Genomic DNA, 16,553 nt, shown 5'->3' with positions numbered 1-16,553 from the left:
AGATGGGGTGTGGGATGGGGTCAGCCGAGGTTTGGGTCTCAGTGGTCCCACTGTCCAGCCCATCTGCTCCATGCTCCCCCAGGGCCTGCACATCCAGCATTGCTGCACAGCAACCTTCACCTCCCACCTGTCTCTGTCTGTACTACAACACCACACAACACTGCTCCTTACCTACCTACAACAACCTAGAACAACCTTCCCCCTCCCCCTCAGCTAGCATACTGTTGCCTAAACCAGGTGAACGCCACGGTGTGAAACTAGTGGGATTGCATCCATTACCAGGCTGTGTTTCAAGGCTACCCCTGGGTGGCGAGGGAGGCGGTGGCAGGCGGCGTCAGGAAGGATGCGTACAGCAAAATGTGGATCCTTGCTGAGTACGGCACATAGCAGTGACTGGGGAAGGGGAGAGTGCTCGATGAGGCGCACCCAGAAAAGATTACATCTATTGTTTCTTTGTCTTTCCCTAATGTATTCTGTCATAGGAGAAACCACTGCCACATGTCTCTATATAATGTGTTCTGTCAGTAATGTAAGCAATGCCAACATTCCATCTCTCTGAAGTCCTCCTTCCTATGTGTTTTTTTCACAGTAACAGGTTTCCCTTACCCGGCCACAGGGGCTACGGTGGCCTATAGGGGTGCCCACTTGCGAGGCCGGGGGCGGGCTGTGTACAACACCTTCCGCACAGCACCTCCTCCACCACCTATTCCAGCCTATGGAGCGTGAGTATCTGTGGACCTGTAGTACACTTTACTGACAACATCAACAATGAACCATGCTATTATAACAGTTCTACTCTCAAACGTTTGGTGGCTGCATTTGCAAACAATTGTGTTATTTCATGTGTGTGCATTTGTGCATAAGTGCTATCTGTGTGTGTGTGTGTGTGTGTGTGTTGCAAAGGATGAATATCAAGGCCATAGGAAGCTATAGAAAGCAGAGATAGTATATTACTGGGCAGGTCTCACTGGACTGTGATGATCTCCTGGTTGATGTGAAGCATTCAGCCTCACACTTCTCTCTTATCAGCACACTGCCTGCCTGGCTGGCTGCCTGCCTGGGTGTCTGGGTGGCAATGGGAGTGTAGGGGAGAGGAGAGGTCTAGCTAACCCTGGGCCTAGCCTGGCTGCCTGGCTATCTGTGATTAGATCAGGGCCTGTCTGTGGCGATGAGTGGAGAGTAGAGGGGAAGAGAGGAGAGGGGAGGAGAGGGCTCCAGTGATGAGGACGGGTCCTAGGACTCTGGGTCCTCTACACCTCCCACCCACTCTGGGGCTCTCCTCTCCTCTCCTCTCCTCTCCTCTCCTCTCCTCTCCTCTCCTCTCCTCTCCTCTCCTCTCCTCTCCTCTCCTCTCCTCTCCTCTCCTCTCCTCTCCTCTCCTCTCCTCTCCTCTCCTCTCCTCTCCTCTCCTCTCCTCTCCTCTCCCCACCTCCTCTCCTCTCCACTCCCTACTTCCTCTCCTGACGTCCCAGTGATTTATATGTTAGCATCATGTGACCGAGCTCCTTCCCTGCTGAGCTCTCTCTTTTCATCCCCCCGTCCCTTTCTCTACCTCCTCCCCTCCACCGTAGCCTCCTGACAACACTGCAGTGACTGGAAATACCTATTTTTTTTTACCAGAGCAGAAAATTGCATGGGAATTGTGAAATGGATGCATTTCCCCCCCTAAATATGTCATTCATTATTTGTAGTGCGCTGCAGCTGCTAAGAGCTGACCCTGTAGACGTGCAGAGCCCACTTCCATCATTCTTGTTTTACGCCATGCAAATGTCTGCTTGACTTGCTCTCATTGGAAATAGGCTAGGATCTAAACATCAGTGTGCCGATCCAATCTGGCTGCATATAAAACCACCCATAACCCAGATTAACTCCCCCATTGCTCTCTCATTTCACAGAGTGGTGTACCAGGATGGCTTCTACGGAGCAGAAATCTATGTAAGTACCGTTGGCTCTTTCTCTCTCTGCGTGCTCAGATGAAACAGAAGTAAAGCAGACAAAAGCAGCCAGCCCTGGAGACTAAAACGCAATCTCTCCAGCCCCCAGCGTTACCCCTGCCTCTCTGCCAAGCCCGCGTCGATTAGGCCTCTGTCTGCCGTGCCAAGAAACCCGACAACAAAATGTAAAACCCCCTCAGCTCCTCCCTCCTCTTCCTCTCTCTCCTATGATGTCAGACTTTGGCAAACAGACAGACCCCAGCTCAGTGTCCTGTGTCAAGTCGGGTCGTCTCTCCCCTTAAAATGGCTTTTGGAGGTGGCTTGTCTCCGCCCTATATCTGTACCTGTCTGTGTGTTTGTGTGTTTGTGTATGTGCCTGTCTGTGTGTTTGTGTGTTTGTGTGCGCGTGCGTGCGTGTTTGCGAACATACATGCCTGTCTGTCTGTCTCTGTCTGTCTCTGTGTGTCTGGGCGGGGACAGCCCTCTCTCTGTCTGGCCCAGGGGGCCATCGTGGGGCCTTAGTGAGCCTGTGTGCCTCCCAGCCATCACGGTGTGAGAGATAAGAGGAGCGGAGGCAGATAAAGGGATTAAGCTTCCCTCTGGGGCTGTCCATGCAGGCAGGGGCCACAGCACACACAGCGTCAGGCCGGCCCCAATGCACGCTGCCCTTGACAGAGAAAAGGGGGACGCTGTGGAGATAATGCTGAAATTACCACGCTGCCCCAGTTTGACAGCAGTCCAAGCGTTTGGGGGGGATGTAATTTGTTGTTTGAATCTGTAGGTTTTTTTGTCCTCTGCAATAGGGAGATGACAGCAGGCCCAGACAACAGTGCTACTGATTGCCTCTTACTTTCACCCTGTCTGCATATGAGCAAAGGGCCAATGTCTGGGAACAAAAGTGCTGGACTCCACAATGATATATGGCTCAAACACAGCCCCATGTCATAGCACTGTTTGTGAGTGGCTGTTAGCGACACCAGTGGCCGTAGAGTGAACATTGTAGTGGCTTAAAGCGGTCATGTCGGCCCTGGGTGTTTGGCTCCAAACCCCTCCCTCCCTCCCTCCCTCCCTCCCTCCCCCCCTCCCTCCCTCCCTCCCTCCCTCCCTCCCTCCTCTCCTCACCTCCAGCTAAGCCCTGGGTCTCAGTGCCCTCTGACCAGTCCCGGGGTATCTCGCCCCATCGCTCAAGCCGTCAGTCTTTCCCCCTGTGCTTTACTGACATTAGTTTTGGCAGTGGCCACTGCACGGACACTGAACGGCTTCAGACTGCCCGAGTGCACCCAGATTTTCTTCTGTGACAACAACAGCAAGTCCCACAAGCCTCTCTGTCCTCCACTATCATTTAGAAGACAGTAGCCATGTCTGTCACTGTCATGACCTAGTCAAATTCCATTAATTTCAACAGTCCTGAAGCACTTGCCATTAAAAAGAGCATCCAGGATGATACCACAACATGAGACCCTGCTTCACAGGGAGTATATTAGGAATGGTGTATTCATATTCATACACACTCAGGCACACACGTGACGTGTACACGCATGTACACACAATGGGGCGAGACACAATAACAAATGTGTTGGACTGTTGTGTGCAGGATTTGACAATGTGTGCAAGTGATTTATTGTGGCTGTGTGTTGTTGGGTTCTGTTGCTGTAAACCTTAGCCATTACTTCCTGCCTCCATGGGCAGGGGGGATGACTCAAACCCAGCGCCTGGCCCATCTGCCCTCTGACTTGATTCCCCAAAGAGCCCTGGCCACAGTCGTTAGATGTTCCATCTCCACAGTAGTGTAGCTCGTCTTTGGACCCCCCCCTCCCCAAGTAAAAAAATAAATGAAAACATGTATCATTAACAACCACCTATTAGTGCTGAGCGATTAACTGAAATCTCATTTATTTTAATTTTTTTCTGTGAGCTCAATGCGCACTTTGCCCAGTTTCTCTATATTGTGCGATGTAGTAGGGAGTTGTAGTTTCCAACAGGCCAATATTTGACGTAGATTATCGCGGAAAACGTGGTAATTAACTACCTACTTGTCTGGTCTGTGTGGGGCGCACTGAGAGGGAGAGAAGATACAGAAGATGTGCGATCGAGAGGGATAGAGAGCAGTATCTTACATTTGACGTAATGGACAGTCACTACCATCATGGGACTTTTATTAATTGTTTTATTCTGTGCTGTTACAGCATTCAAACGACATAATGCGTAGTGCATTTAATGTTTAAAAAAATATATATATACGAAAACCGTGATTATTTTTTAATAGTCAAACCGAAACCAAACCGAACTCAAAAAGCACTCTCAGCACTATCACCTATATACCCACCATAGGATGTAGGATGGAGATGGGCCAACGCTCCATTGGCGCTAATAGAAAAACAGTAGGTGAACAGCTTCATTTTTCAGTTGGAGTAATGACTGCTCTCCTCAATCAAGTTTTTAATTCCTTCTCCCACTCAAATTAATACACAGGTCCTGACATCCCAAACACTAAGCCCCAGTTACAGTGCCTTCAGAAAGTATTCATAACCCTTGACTTATTCCATATTTTGTTGTGTTACAGCGTGAATTCAACATTGATTAAATAAATATTTTTCTCACAGATCTACACACAATACCCCATAATGACAAAGTGAAAACATGTTTTTAGAGATATTTGCTAATTTATTGAAAATGAAATATAGAAATATCTATTTATATAAGTATTCATAGAATCTCCTTTGGTCTTTCTGGGTAAGTCTCTAAGAGCTTTGCACACCTGGATTGTACAATATTTGCACATAATTACTTTTAAAATGATTCAAGATCTGTCAAGTTGGTTGTTGACCATTGCTAGACAGCCATTTTCAAGTCTTGCCATTGATTTTCAAGCTGATTTAAGTCAAAACTGTAACTGGGCCACTCAGGAACATTCAATGTCATCTTGGTAAGCAACTTTTAGGTTATTGTCCTGCTGAAAAGTGAATTTGTCTCCCAGTGTCTGTTGGAAGGATTTTGCCTGTGCTTAGCTCTATTCCGTTTCTTTTTATCTTAAAAAACTCCCTAGTCCTTGCCGATGACAAGCATGCCCATAACATGATGCAGCCACCACTATGCTTGAAAATATGAAGAGTGGTACTCAGTGATGTATTGTGTTGGATTTGCCCCAAACTTAACGCTTTGTATTCAGGACATAAAGTTCATTTCTTTGAAGTTTTACTTTAGTGCCTTGTTGCAAACATGATGCGTGTTTTGGAATATTTTTTATTCTGTACAGGCTTCCTTCTTTTCACTCTGTCAATTAGGTTAGTATTATGGATTAACTACAATGATCCATCCTCAGTTTTCTCCTATTACAGCCATTAAACTCAAACTGTTTTAAAGTCACCATTGGCCTCGTGGTGAAATCCCTGAGAGGTTACCTTCCTCTCAGGCAACTGAGCTAGGAAGGACACTTGTATCTTTGTAGTGACTGGGTGTATTGATACACCATCCAAAGTGTAATTAATAACTTCACCATGCTCAAAGGGATATTCAATGTCTGCTTTTTTTTATTTTTACCCATCTACCAATAGGTGACCTTCTTTGCGAGGCATTGGAAAACCTCCCTGGTCTTTGTGGATTAATCTGTGTTTGAAATTCACTGCTCGACTGAGGGACCTTACAGATGCTTGTATGTGTGTGGTACAGAGATGAGGTAGTCATTCAAAAATCATGTTAAACACTATTATTGCACACAGAGTGAGTCCATTCAACTTATGTGACTTGTTAAGCACATTTCTACTCCTGAACTTATTTAGGCTTGCCATAACAATGGGGTTGAATACTTATTGACTGACGACATTTCAGCTTTTCATTTTTAAATAATTTGTAAAAATGTCTGAATTTCACTTTGGAATTATGGGTTATTGTGTGTAGGCCAGTGACACAACATCTCAATTTAATCCATTTTAAATTCAGGCTGTAACACACCAAAATGTGTAAGAACTCAAGAGGTGTGAATACTTTCTGAAGGCACTGTACGTCTTGGTTTGCTCCTGTGCAACATGGTACGTGTAAAGAAAAAGGGGTCTCTTCAATAATGCAGCAGGCCAGTGCTGCTTCCCCATTCTGAATGTGGACTGAATTTGGGGAGCGTTATCACACAACTGTTCTGTTCTGTCTCATGTGGACCGTGTTGTGCACCTCCTGTCACGCACTGTCCCCCAGAGGGAACGCATTGGCTCCCCTCCCCAGTCTCACAGGGATCATTCATTCTCCGCTGCCTCAGCCACCAAATATTAAACAGCTCCCTCTGGCTGTATTCTGGGAGTCTTGCACCTTGCGTTGCCTCTGTGCATACTCTTCAATTTAAAGAAATGTGACTTTTTGAATGGTTTCATATGAATACTTGAAAAATGAACAGAATATGCAGTTCTGATATGTTCCCAACAATGGACAATGTTTCAAACCCGATGTTGGATCTTTTAGTAAATGCTATTCTTCTCCTCCTGTTTATATTGGTGATATACATGCTGTTGTGGGGGGTTGTCTAACTGTCTGAGTTTCCAACAGGGGGGTTACGCTGCATACAGATACGCCCAGCCCACCACAGCTGCTGCCTACAGTGACAGGTGAGTGCATTCCACGTGCTGCAATAATACATAATATAGAATAACTAATATTACTTGAAAAAAGAAAAGACCATTGATATTGTGATGGATTAAATTAGAAGTTGTGACAAGGTCTGACAAATGACTTCAACCTTTCCCCACTCTCCAAAGTATCTCCCACATAGAAGGGTGAAGATAAACTCTCTCTGGAGTTGTGACCCTCCCTTAGATTGAACTGTCCATTAGGAGATCCACTATGGCCTCAGGCTAAAGCACACAAAAAAAGTAACCTTGTTCGACAAGATGAAAAAAGAACAGAAGATCTATCCCATGCCTCTCTGCCTTTGACGGGTGAGCGGGTATATCAACTGTATTTATGAATGGCCTGGGGTCTGCAGGAGGAAGGGAGAGAGGGATGGATGGGCAGGGACTCTATCACTTCTGACTGATGTCATTCGGGTTCAGGTGTGCTCCGTTTGAGGAGGCGTGGCTGATTCATTCGGGCCTTCAAAGCCGCTGTCAGACTGGATGTGGGCTGGTTTGGGAATCTAATCTGGGAGGGATTGAGCATGTCACTTGTGATAACGTACACCCTGCCTGAGAGCCTGAAGATCATATCGATAATGTAAGATTTATCTGGCCTCGCCGCGCTTCGAATTATGAGCAGCCGTGCTCGGAGGAAGCAGAAATTGGACAGCGGCTTTTTCCTCTGGGAGTGATTTAATTCCTGTTTCTCTTGCCTATATTTTCCCCCTGAGATTTAATGTAATTCGCCCGAGTTGTTTGTTTTGGTTTGTTTTGCTTCCCTTGTCTGTTTGTTTATTTTTGAATAAGCGGTCATGCCCATTGGATCAATAGGGGTTTGTCTCAGCAATACCTTATCAGACTTACCAGCGGAGCAATCAGCCAATCATGAAAGGAGGTCACAGGGATCATAAGAGGCTTGTCAAATCCCCGTAAAATATGAAACATTCATTTTCCAAAAAGCTTGTGCCCACAGGCCTGCTTTGTATTACAGAGGCCCTGCCAGGGGCCAATCAGCGTAGTGAAGCCGCGTGACGTAAGTTCTGAGGGGCCGTTTGACCCCGAGGTGGTTAGCAATGCCACTCTGGTGAGAGCCCATTTTGTAGATAGATTAGCCTTAGTGGGCCTCTGGGGTTTGGTGCTCACAGTAGATAAGAGTATCACAGAGACCACCTCTGACCATGTCATGGTAGAGCCCATCCTCTCCCATCTTCTCCCCAGGGAGCCTTCTCATCCAGCTCCTTACCCCTCCACGTCCTGCTCACTGACCTTGGGTGTTGGACTCAAACGGGACACCATATTTAGATCTTATATAACTTATATAATGTCCTCCTCGCCCCGCTCAAGCCATGTAGGCTGTATGTCTTGTCTCCTTGAGGAAAATGACATTTCTCCCTCTCGCCTCTTGGTTTTTATTCCTGGTTGATTTGATGCCCTCAGTCCTTGGCTGGGAGTGCCTTATCTGCTCCATACAGACCCTCATTTGCAAGCGAGCATTGAAGAAAAAAAAAGTCAATAGAGGAATATGTGAAGTCGAGTAAATAAATAAATAAGGCGCACATCTTGTCCTGTTTCAGAAGGAAATTGGAAGGATTAGTTCCAAACCAGCAACAATGAAAAGACAGGGGTGTGAGCCCACTGTTCAGCTTGGGTAAACAACAGCAGGGTGAGAGAGCGCACACAGACTGGGTCCAAGCCCTCCAGCACCTATATCTCTCTCTGTTTTCTCTTTCATTCTCTCCGTTTCTCTTTCTCTCACCCCTCAGTACCCATCCCTACCAACTAATAGAGGTGACAATGAAAAGGACAATGTGTATTCACAGAGAATGATCCAATCACCTTTGAACTCATTTTCTACTCAGCCTTGTATCATTTTCTAAACCAGGGGGTAGAGAGAGGGAAATAATTGTTTTAGAGACTTGAAAATGTTGACTTTAGGGCCAAGTATCAAACAAGCATTGAAAATATACTATATGTCAATGACCATAATCTCCTGTCCTTTTCCATTGCAGCTATGGCAGAGTCTATGCAACAGCAGACCCCTACCATCACACAATCGGCCCTGCCGCTACATACAGTGTGGGGACCATGGTAAGTCCACTCTCGCTTTCCTCTGCACCCTGTTGTTGGCTAGCCATACTAACACAGAGCAGAGGCCACCAGCCGCAGTACTCTGTCGCTCCAGGAGCACTCGGAGATAAAGACCATTGAACTAAGCCAAGTCAGTGGGCTTTATTCCCTCTTTGTCATGCTGTTTGGCACGACCTAGTGGAGCGCAGCAGAATTCTCTGGCATGTGGTCATTGTGAATTCAGTGAAATGGATTTGTTTCATGTTATGTCACACAATCTCACCTCATACAATGTTAATTTTATTCAGGCTTTTTACTACTAAAATGGGAATGATCACTACAACTAATTCAATCCAAACACATGGGCATCTTATACACTAGTATAATCATTCTATTCCTGTCACTATTCAACTCCAAATGAGTTGTTCCATTCTTCCCTTCAGCCAAACTCTAAACTTGAAGGGGTGAAGTTGAATCGTTAATGTCTGTTTTTAGCTAGCTTTTGCAGCTAACATCAAAGATGAAAATACTATCAGTAAAAGACCATCCTCTAATGGGGAGATAGTTTCTCAATGTTTTGTTTTACAATGAGGGCATGTGACTGATAGACTTATTTGAAAGATTAACGACCATCAAACGCATGCAGCAGTGTGCCGTGGGACATGGAAGAGAAAGAGAGCGATGGAGGGAGGGTTCGAGGGAGGGCGTTCTCTCACTCACCCCTCCAGCCCACAAGGTTGATGGGACGAGCGCTCTCTGCCAGACAAATGACTCAAATTTACCATTCCGGCATGCATGCGATTTTTCAACAACATAAAAAACTGCGTACAGTTCCCCGGTGCAGCTGCTAGCTAAAAGCTTTCATTAATTAAGACATTAATTTTTTTCCTCTTCATTTACTTAATTAAAAACTGTGCTTCTTTTCCTCCAAATTTCCTTCCCTTCTCTGCCACTCTTAGTCAGGCTGAATTTGGCCCTTCATGTCTGAGCTTGGGTTGTGTGTGTGAGGCAAGTTGAGGGGATCACTGTGGTGGGGTGGAAGCTGGTGAGGTACGAGACCCTGGTAGTGAATTAACCATCTTGACACAATAGGAGTTCAGAACTTACAGTGCAGAGACACACCATGAAATAGATTCAGAAGTGCTGAGAAAAAATAATTGGTTTGGTTACTAATTCTTTAGTCCTATTTGATTAATGGTTCCGAAGGAGAGCACAGCGATTTTTGCATTTAGAATCCTTTCAATAATTAGTTCCTCCGAGGTTGCTTAAAATTCTCTTTGCTGATTTCCGGCGTGCAAAAAATGTGCTAATGCTTTTTTATACTGATGAAAGTTTTATACAAGTAAGAGGGTTCCCTTAAATGAAGGGAAATTAGCCTTTGAAGGTTTGGGGCTTCGCCTTTGGAGGTTGTCCAAAAAGCAGCAGAATTGCTCAGAGTACAGGGGATATGTGTGAGTGTGTGTGTGTGTGTGTGTGTGTGTGTGTGTGTGTGTGTGTGTGTGTGTGTGTGTGTGTGTGTGTGTGTGTGTGTTTGTCCTGGTTAACCAGAGCATTGCAGTAAACCTAGGGAGCAATATCCTCTGGTGCAATACACATCCAGAAAGGTGTGGGCACCACGGTTGGACTTGAAAGAGAATTATGTTTAAACTCCTTTGAACTTAATTAGCTTTGGTTGGATCTATGACATTGTTGTAGCCTGGAAAGCCATTCCATAAGGAATGTTTTCCTACAGTCAAAAGCATGAAACAAGCACAGTATTTTCCAATTTGTTGCTTAATGTAATTAATGCATGGAAACTGCATTTGAGGGCGGGGCCCACTTCTCCATGTGGCATAACAAAAGAAGAATATGGATATCTAGGAAAGGGTTTTTTCTCTCTGGTAAAAAGAGCAAAATTATTTCAGACCACGTTCATACTTTATCACTACCAGGTTCATTATCCTCCAGCTCCAACACCTCGACCACCCCTCCTCATAACACACACACATACCCAACTTATGCATTCTCTATTGAACAATAACTATTATTACTTTGATTAAACCAGCTCAATTAAATGCTATTTAATCCCATGTCCATCATACACAGACATTTTAACAAAACCAATAAAGGAAGGAAATTTGTGGAAAAAACAGAATTCAACAACCAAGCTGTCGCCACCTTAATACTGATTGGTCCTTTTTCATCTTTGATGTTGCAGGCTAGCCTATACAGAGGAGGGTACAGTCGCTTCACTCCCTACTAACAGAAAGAAAAAGAGAGAAAGACAGAGAGACATTACCCCCCCAACAAACAAAAATCAAACAAATAAACAAACAAGCAAACACCTCGTCCTTCGTGGAGTGCTAAATCAAACTAAAAGCTTCCAGGTCCCAATGCTGACCCCTCCCCCTGACACCCGCCCTCCCGCTACAGCTGATTTCTACAACCTTTCTGATGTCATCATTGGTCTGCTCCTATGATTTGTTTTGTGTTCATTTTGTGCTTTTGATTGATTTCGGAGAAGTTATGTTATGCACATGTGACTGCTGTAGATGGGTGCTGTGTCACCATAACCAATGTGAGCCTACTGTAGCACGCATGATGCATGATCAGAGAGGTGTGTTTCTGCTGTGGCTGTCAGCTGGATGAGAATCTACTGGGGCATTAGATACACTGTTATTTGGCCTATTCTTGAATTGGAATTCAATTAAATCAGGAAACAAAAAATCGTATTTCAATTAGCATTACAAATACATCATTATGCCCTGCTAATTCTTATTTCACAAGACGCCACTGTCAACTGTATGATTGCTCTGTAATGTTGAAGTATCCTAATGCACTTGAATTGGAGTCCTACCAGTGATGTGGTGTGACAGCATGCAGAGTGAGGGCCATTGCACCACAGAGAGGGGTCAGAGTTCACCTGGGGTTGAGACTGGGCTAGCTCTCGCTAATGTGATGGCACTCTAGGCTAAATGACGTAGGGTTTGAAATGAAGATTTTTTCCACACTGATTCGCATGTTCATGTATTATTAACTGAGGTGTATGTGACGTTTAGAGGTGGGTAATCATTATTTTTAGTAGGCTACACTGTCGATTCATCTATGAAGTAGTGCAATTCCTGATAACTATTCACTTTTCAGTATTGCACAAAAACATTCTGTACCTCAGGATAAACCACTACAAGTGATTTGATCTGACAGCTAATTGTATCAGTAGAGTGCTTGTCTGGTAATTGAAGATTTTCTTGACATAATCAGTGCTTGACTTGGGCAGGAGCTTACCGGAGCTGAACACCGGCACCTCAGATTTTCTACTGCTTGAGCTCCTGCACCTAGATATAAACAGTACCAGCACCCAAAATGAGTACCGGCACCTCTTTCAGTCCAAGTCAAGCATACCCACCCAACACTACCAATGGGTTCCCCCACTTTACAATGACAGAGCATTGTCTTATTGGCCAAATCTCTCTGGAAGAGCTGAATTACTAGAGCAGGTAGAGTGAGAGAGTATAGACTGTCGATTATGAGGAGAGAGATGGACTGTGAACATGATTGTATCATATTCCACATTCAGGAGAAAATACCTTGTTCCGTATGTGTTATAACACCTGCGTGTTGTCATACCATATTAATGTACTATAGTAGTGTCAATCACGTCTTCAACTCAGTAGTTACCCCATATGAACTCTTGAGAAAATAGGAACATTGCAAAGAAACTATTTTGTAAGTAGATCAAGCCAAGACACATTATATATAGATCCAAATGCAACTATGGAAATCTATAATTACTCAACTATTCGTATAATGATATACTTTACGTATGTATCCTCTCAAGTATTATCTGATTGGTGGGCTTTATTTGTGTATTTTGATCATTTTCAAGATGTGACATGTTTATAAAGACATCATATACAAGTAGTTCTGTTTAGTCAACATGTTGAACATGATATAGATTAATGTTATATACCAAAATAATATAGCATCACTTGATCAAAGAAAAGCCTAATATTTATGTGCATAAAACATTGTTCTTCCTTTTATATACCAGTATTTAGGGTTGTACTATGGGGGCTTTTATATGATAAAAAAAAGCTTCAGACATTATTTTTACTGTTTTTGAAGGGAAGCGCTAGCTTATGTATTTTTAGGTGTTTCTGATTAAATGACTCTATGAATGTGTGTGTGTGTGTGTGTGTGTATGTGTGTGTGTGTGTGTGTGTGTGTGTGTGTGTGTGTGTGTGTGTGTGTGTGTGTGTGTGTGTGTGTGTGTGTGTGTGTGTGTGTGCGTGCGTGCGTGCGTGCGTGCGTGCGTGCGTGCGTGTGTGTGTGCGTGCGTGTGAATAGTAGGGTTGACACAACCCGTTTTAAATGACTTTCCTCCCTATCCACTTTCATTGCACCAGTATAAAGCTTAGGGCTGCTCTGAGCGCAAATGGAACTAACACAGAGAATCCCCCAAGAACAACGGCTCACTGAAGCCAAGTTCCACTGTTTCTTCAACTCAATTAGCGTCTAGGTTTTAAGCTGAATTACAACAGTAGAAGTCTGCTGTTTGAACACATAGACTTGAGACAGCTCCACACAAACTATATACAGTGAGGGAAAAAAGTATTTGATCCCCTGCTGATATCATACGTTTGCCCAATAACAAAGAAATTATCAGTCTATAATTTTAATGGTAGGTTTATTTGAACAGTGAGAGACAGAATAACAACAAAAAAATCCAGAAAAACGCATGTCAAAAATGTTATAAATTAATATGCATTTTAATGAGGGAAATAAGTATTTGACCCCTCTGCAAAACATGACTTAGTACTTGGTGGCAAAACCCTTGTTGGCAATCACAGAGGTCAGACGTTTCTTGTAGTTGGCCACCAGGTTTGCGCACATCTCAGGAGAGATTTTGTCCCACGCCTCTTTGCAGATCTTCTCCAAGTCATTAAGGTTTCGAGGCTGACGTTTGGCAACTCGAACCTTCAGCTCCCTCCACAGATTTTCTATGGGATTAAGGTTTGGATACTAGCTAGGCCACTCCAGGACCTTAATGTGCTTCTTCTTGAGCCACTCCTTTGTTGCCTTGGCTGTGTGTTTTGGGTCATTGTCATGCTGGAATACCCATCCATGACCCATTTTCAATGCCCTGGCTGAGGGAAGGAGGTTCCCTTTGATGCAGTGAAGTTGTCCTGTCCCCTTAGCAGAAAAACACCCCCAAAGCATAATGTTTCCACCTCCATGTTTGACGGTGGGGATGGTGTTCTTGGGGTCATAGGCAGCATTCCTCCTCCTCCAAACACGGCGAGTTGAGTTGATGCCAAAGAGCTCCATTTTGGTCTTATCTGACCACAACACTTTCACCCAGTTCTCCTCTGAATCATTCAGATGTTAATTGGCAAACTTCAGATGGGCATGTATATGTGCTTTCTTGAGCAGGGGGACCTTGCGGGCGCTGCAGGATTTCAGTCCTTCATGGCGTAGTGTGTTACCAATTGTTTTCTTGGTGACTATGGTCCCAGCTGCCTTGAGATCATTGACAAGATCCTCCCGTGTAGTTCTGGGCTGATTCCTCACCGTTCTCATGATAATTGCAACTCCACGAGGTGAGATCTTGCATGGAGCCCCAGGCCGAGGGAGATTGACAGTTATTTTGTGTTTCTTCCATTTGCGAATAATCGCACCAACTGTTGTCACCTTCTCACCAAGCTGCTTGGCGATGGTCTTGTAGCCCATTCCAGCCTTGTGTAGGTCTACAATCTTCTCCCTGACATCCTTGGAGATCTCTTTGGTCTTGGCCATTGTGGAGAGTTTGGAATCTGATTGATTGATTGCTTCTGTGGACAGGTGTCTTTAATACAGGTAACAAACTGAGATTAGGAGCACTCCCTTTAAGAGTGTGCTCCTAATCTCAGCTCGTTACCTGTATAAAAGACACCTGGGAGCCAGAAATCTTTCTGATTGAGAGGGGGTCAAATACTTATTTCCCTCATTAAAATGCTAATCAATTGATACAATTTTTGACATGCTTTTGACATGCTTTTTTGTTTGTTATTCTGTCTCTCACTGTTCAAATAAACCTACCATTAAAATCATAGACTGATCATTTCTTTGTCAGTGGGCAAACGTACAAAATCAGCAGGGGATCAAATACTTTTTTCCCTCACTGTATATTATAAAAGAGACAGCTCCACACGCATAAAATACTCCCCTCTGCCTTGGTCAAAGAGAACCTCATAGCTTTCAATTCTCCCTCTCACTGCCTACCAATTCCTAATGATGCCCGTCATTACAGCTGTTGTTTCAAAATACTATTTTGCAGACGGCTAAACTTAGTAATTACTATAGTACCAGTTGATCCGCTTGAAAGGAAATAGAGTATTTGAATCCCCTTGTTCAGTTTGGGGGCAGATAAGTCATACATGAGTTGAATAGGAAAGCCACGGTATCAGAGACTGAGAGCAAACATCTTAATGAATGCTGCTCTTCTGAAGCCATCGTTTAGCAAATACACTGAAGGAGGCCATAGTATGACGAATAGTAATTACTGCTTTTCACTGGCTGTGTTTGCCTACTTCCTTCCTCTAGTCTAGCCATACTGAACTCTCTCTTACTAAATCACTTTATAACTCCTGACTCATTGATAACCTCACCTTGATACAGTAAAACAGAATCTTCCACTTTAAGCACCCATTCATTTCCTGTCTGCACCAGCCATACCGTATGTACCAGCTAACCTATATCAGCAGATGAACCAGCCTGATAAGATGCTAGCTCCTATGAGAGGAACATCAATGCCCAGGAGGGGTGTTAGCCGCCATGCCTCACCACCACAAATTAGAGCAGGCTAATTAGCCACTATCAATCACTGTATCGCTAGCTTCACTTACAGGCCATTCCTACACTATATTTTCACTATAACAATGTGCAGATCTCAGTCTACCAGCAGCTACATTTCACAGTTAAAAGAGAGAGTAGGCCTAGAACACATCTTTTCATTTATATCCTCTACTTTCAGTGTTACTCGTGGTCAGTTTTATTCTTACATGAGGACATTGCAGTGATGTCATGTTTTTACTAGGATGGGTTTGAGTGTTGTCATTTAAAGTTGTGATGTGTCCTTACAACTCTTCCTCCCTTTATAATTAATGTATTCATTGTTACACTGTTAAAATGTCAGATTATCAAGGCTTCATATAACATGTAAATAGCTAATAGATATTGTGTCTTATTATATTTTGCTAAATATTATAAATGTGTATCTAAAGTGTAGAGGCTGGAAGGTTTTTCAGTTTTATAATATCTTCTATCCCATTCATTTTTCATAGCTAGCTACATTATGAAAAACACTCAATTAAGGTGATAAACCACATGCCCAGTCATATACAGTTTGCTAACATTTAAACATGTTTATTTGTGTAAGTTGAACGCACAGTTTGTTAATTCATTATTTATGATGTATTTACTATTATAGTCAGTAAGCCTTGATAAGCTGACTGTCTAATTTCTTTATCCATCCAAAAGATTTGTACAATAAAAGAGAAACAAGCAAAAAAGTTACACTTCCTGTAAATATATACATGTATATACACATATATTACCAATTATCTGATTATCTGGTTTCTATGTATTCATATATATAGTGGTTTTATCTGTGTATTTTCAATTCAGCTGAACTTGTTCTATGAATTGTATGTCATTTCTAAAAAAGTATATATTGTCTAAAAGGTGTAAGTAATTGGCTTTTGATTTATTGGTACAGTATATTACATTTCCTTCCTCTTCTTTCATCAATGATTTAGTTGTTAGTATATGTGGCATATCTAAGCAACCTCTGATTGTTTTGAGTGTCAGAATAAAGCGGTTCTAAGAGCATTTTGTTTGTCATTAGCGCTCGATGTTTAATCTGTTGCTAGCTTGTTGATTGTTATCCTGATCAGGCACAGTAAAGTGGAATCTTCTACAATTCCTGTTCACGGTT

General features: G+C 43.5%; 1 long non-coding RNA gene across 1 annotated transcript; it reads left to right on the top strand.

Annotated features, from left to right (window-relative positions):
- The first annotated feature begins 630 nt into the window (after positions 1–630).
- Positions 631–8,605, top strand: LOC311103348. Its single transcript, XR_014610080.1, has 4 exons — positions 631–722; positions 1,896–1,935; positions 6,468–6,526; positions 8,542–8,605. It is a non-coding gene; the product is annotated as an uncharacterized lncRNA (long non-coding RNA).
- Positions 8,606–16,553: the final 7,948 nt, after the last annotated feature.

The sequence above is a fragment of the Coregonus lavaretus genome, assembly GCF_964263955.1.
Source record: "Coregonus lavaretus genome assembly, chromosome: 28".
In the NCBI taxonomy this organism is placed as follows: domain Eukaryota; kingdom Metazoa; phylum Chordata; class Actinopteri; order Salmoniformes; family Salmonidae; genus Coregonus; species Coregonus lavaretus.
Note: the sequence above shows the minus strand (reverse complement) of the source record. Positions and strands in the feature narration are given on the sequence as shown.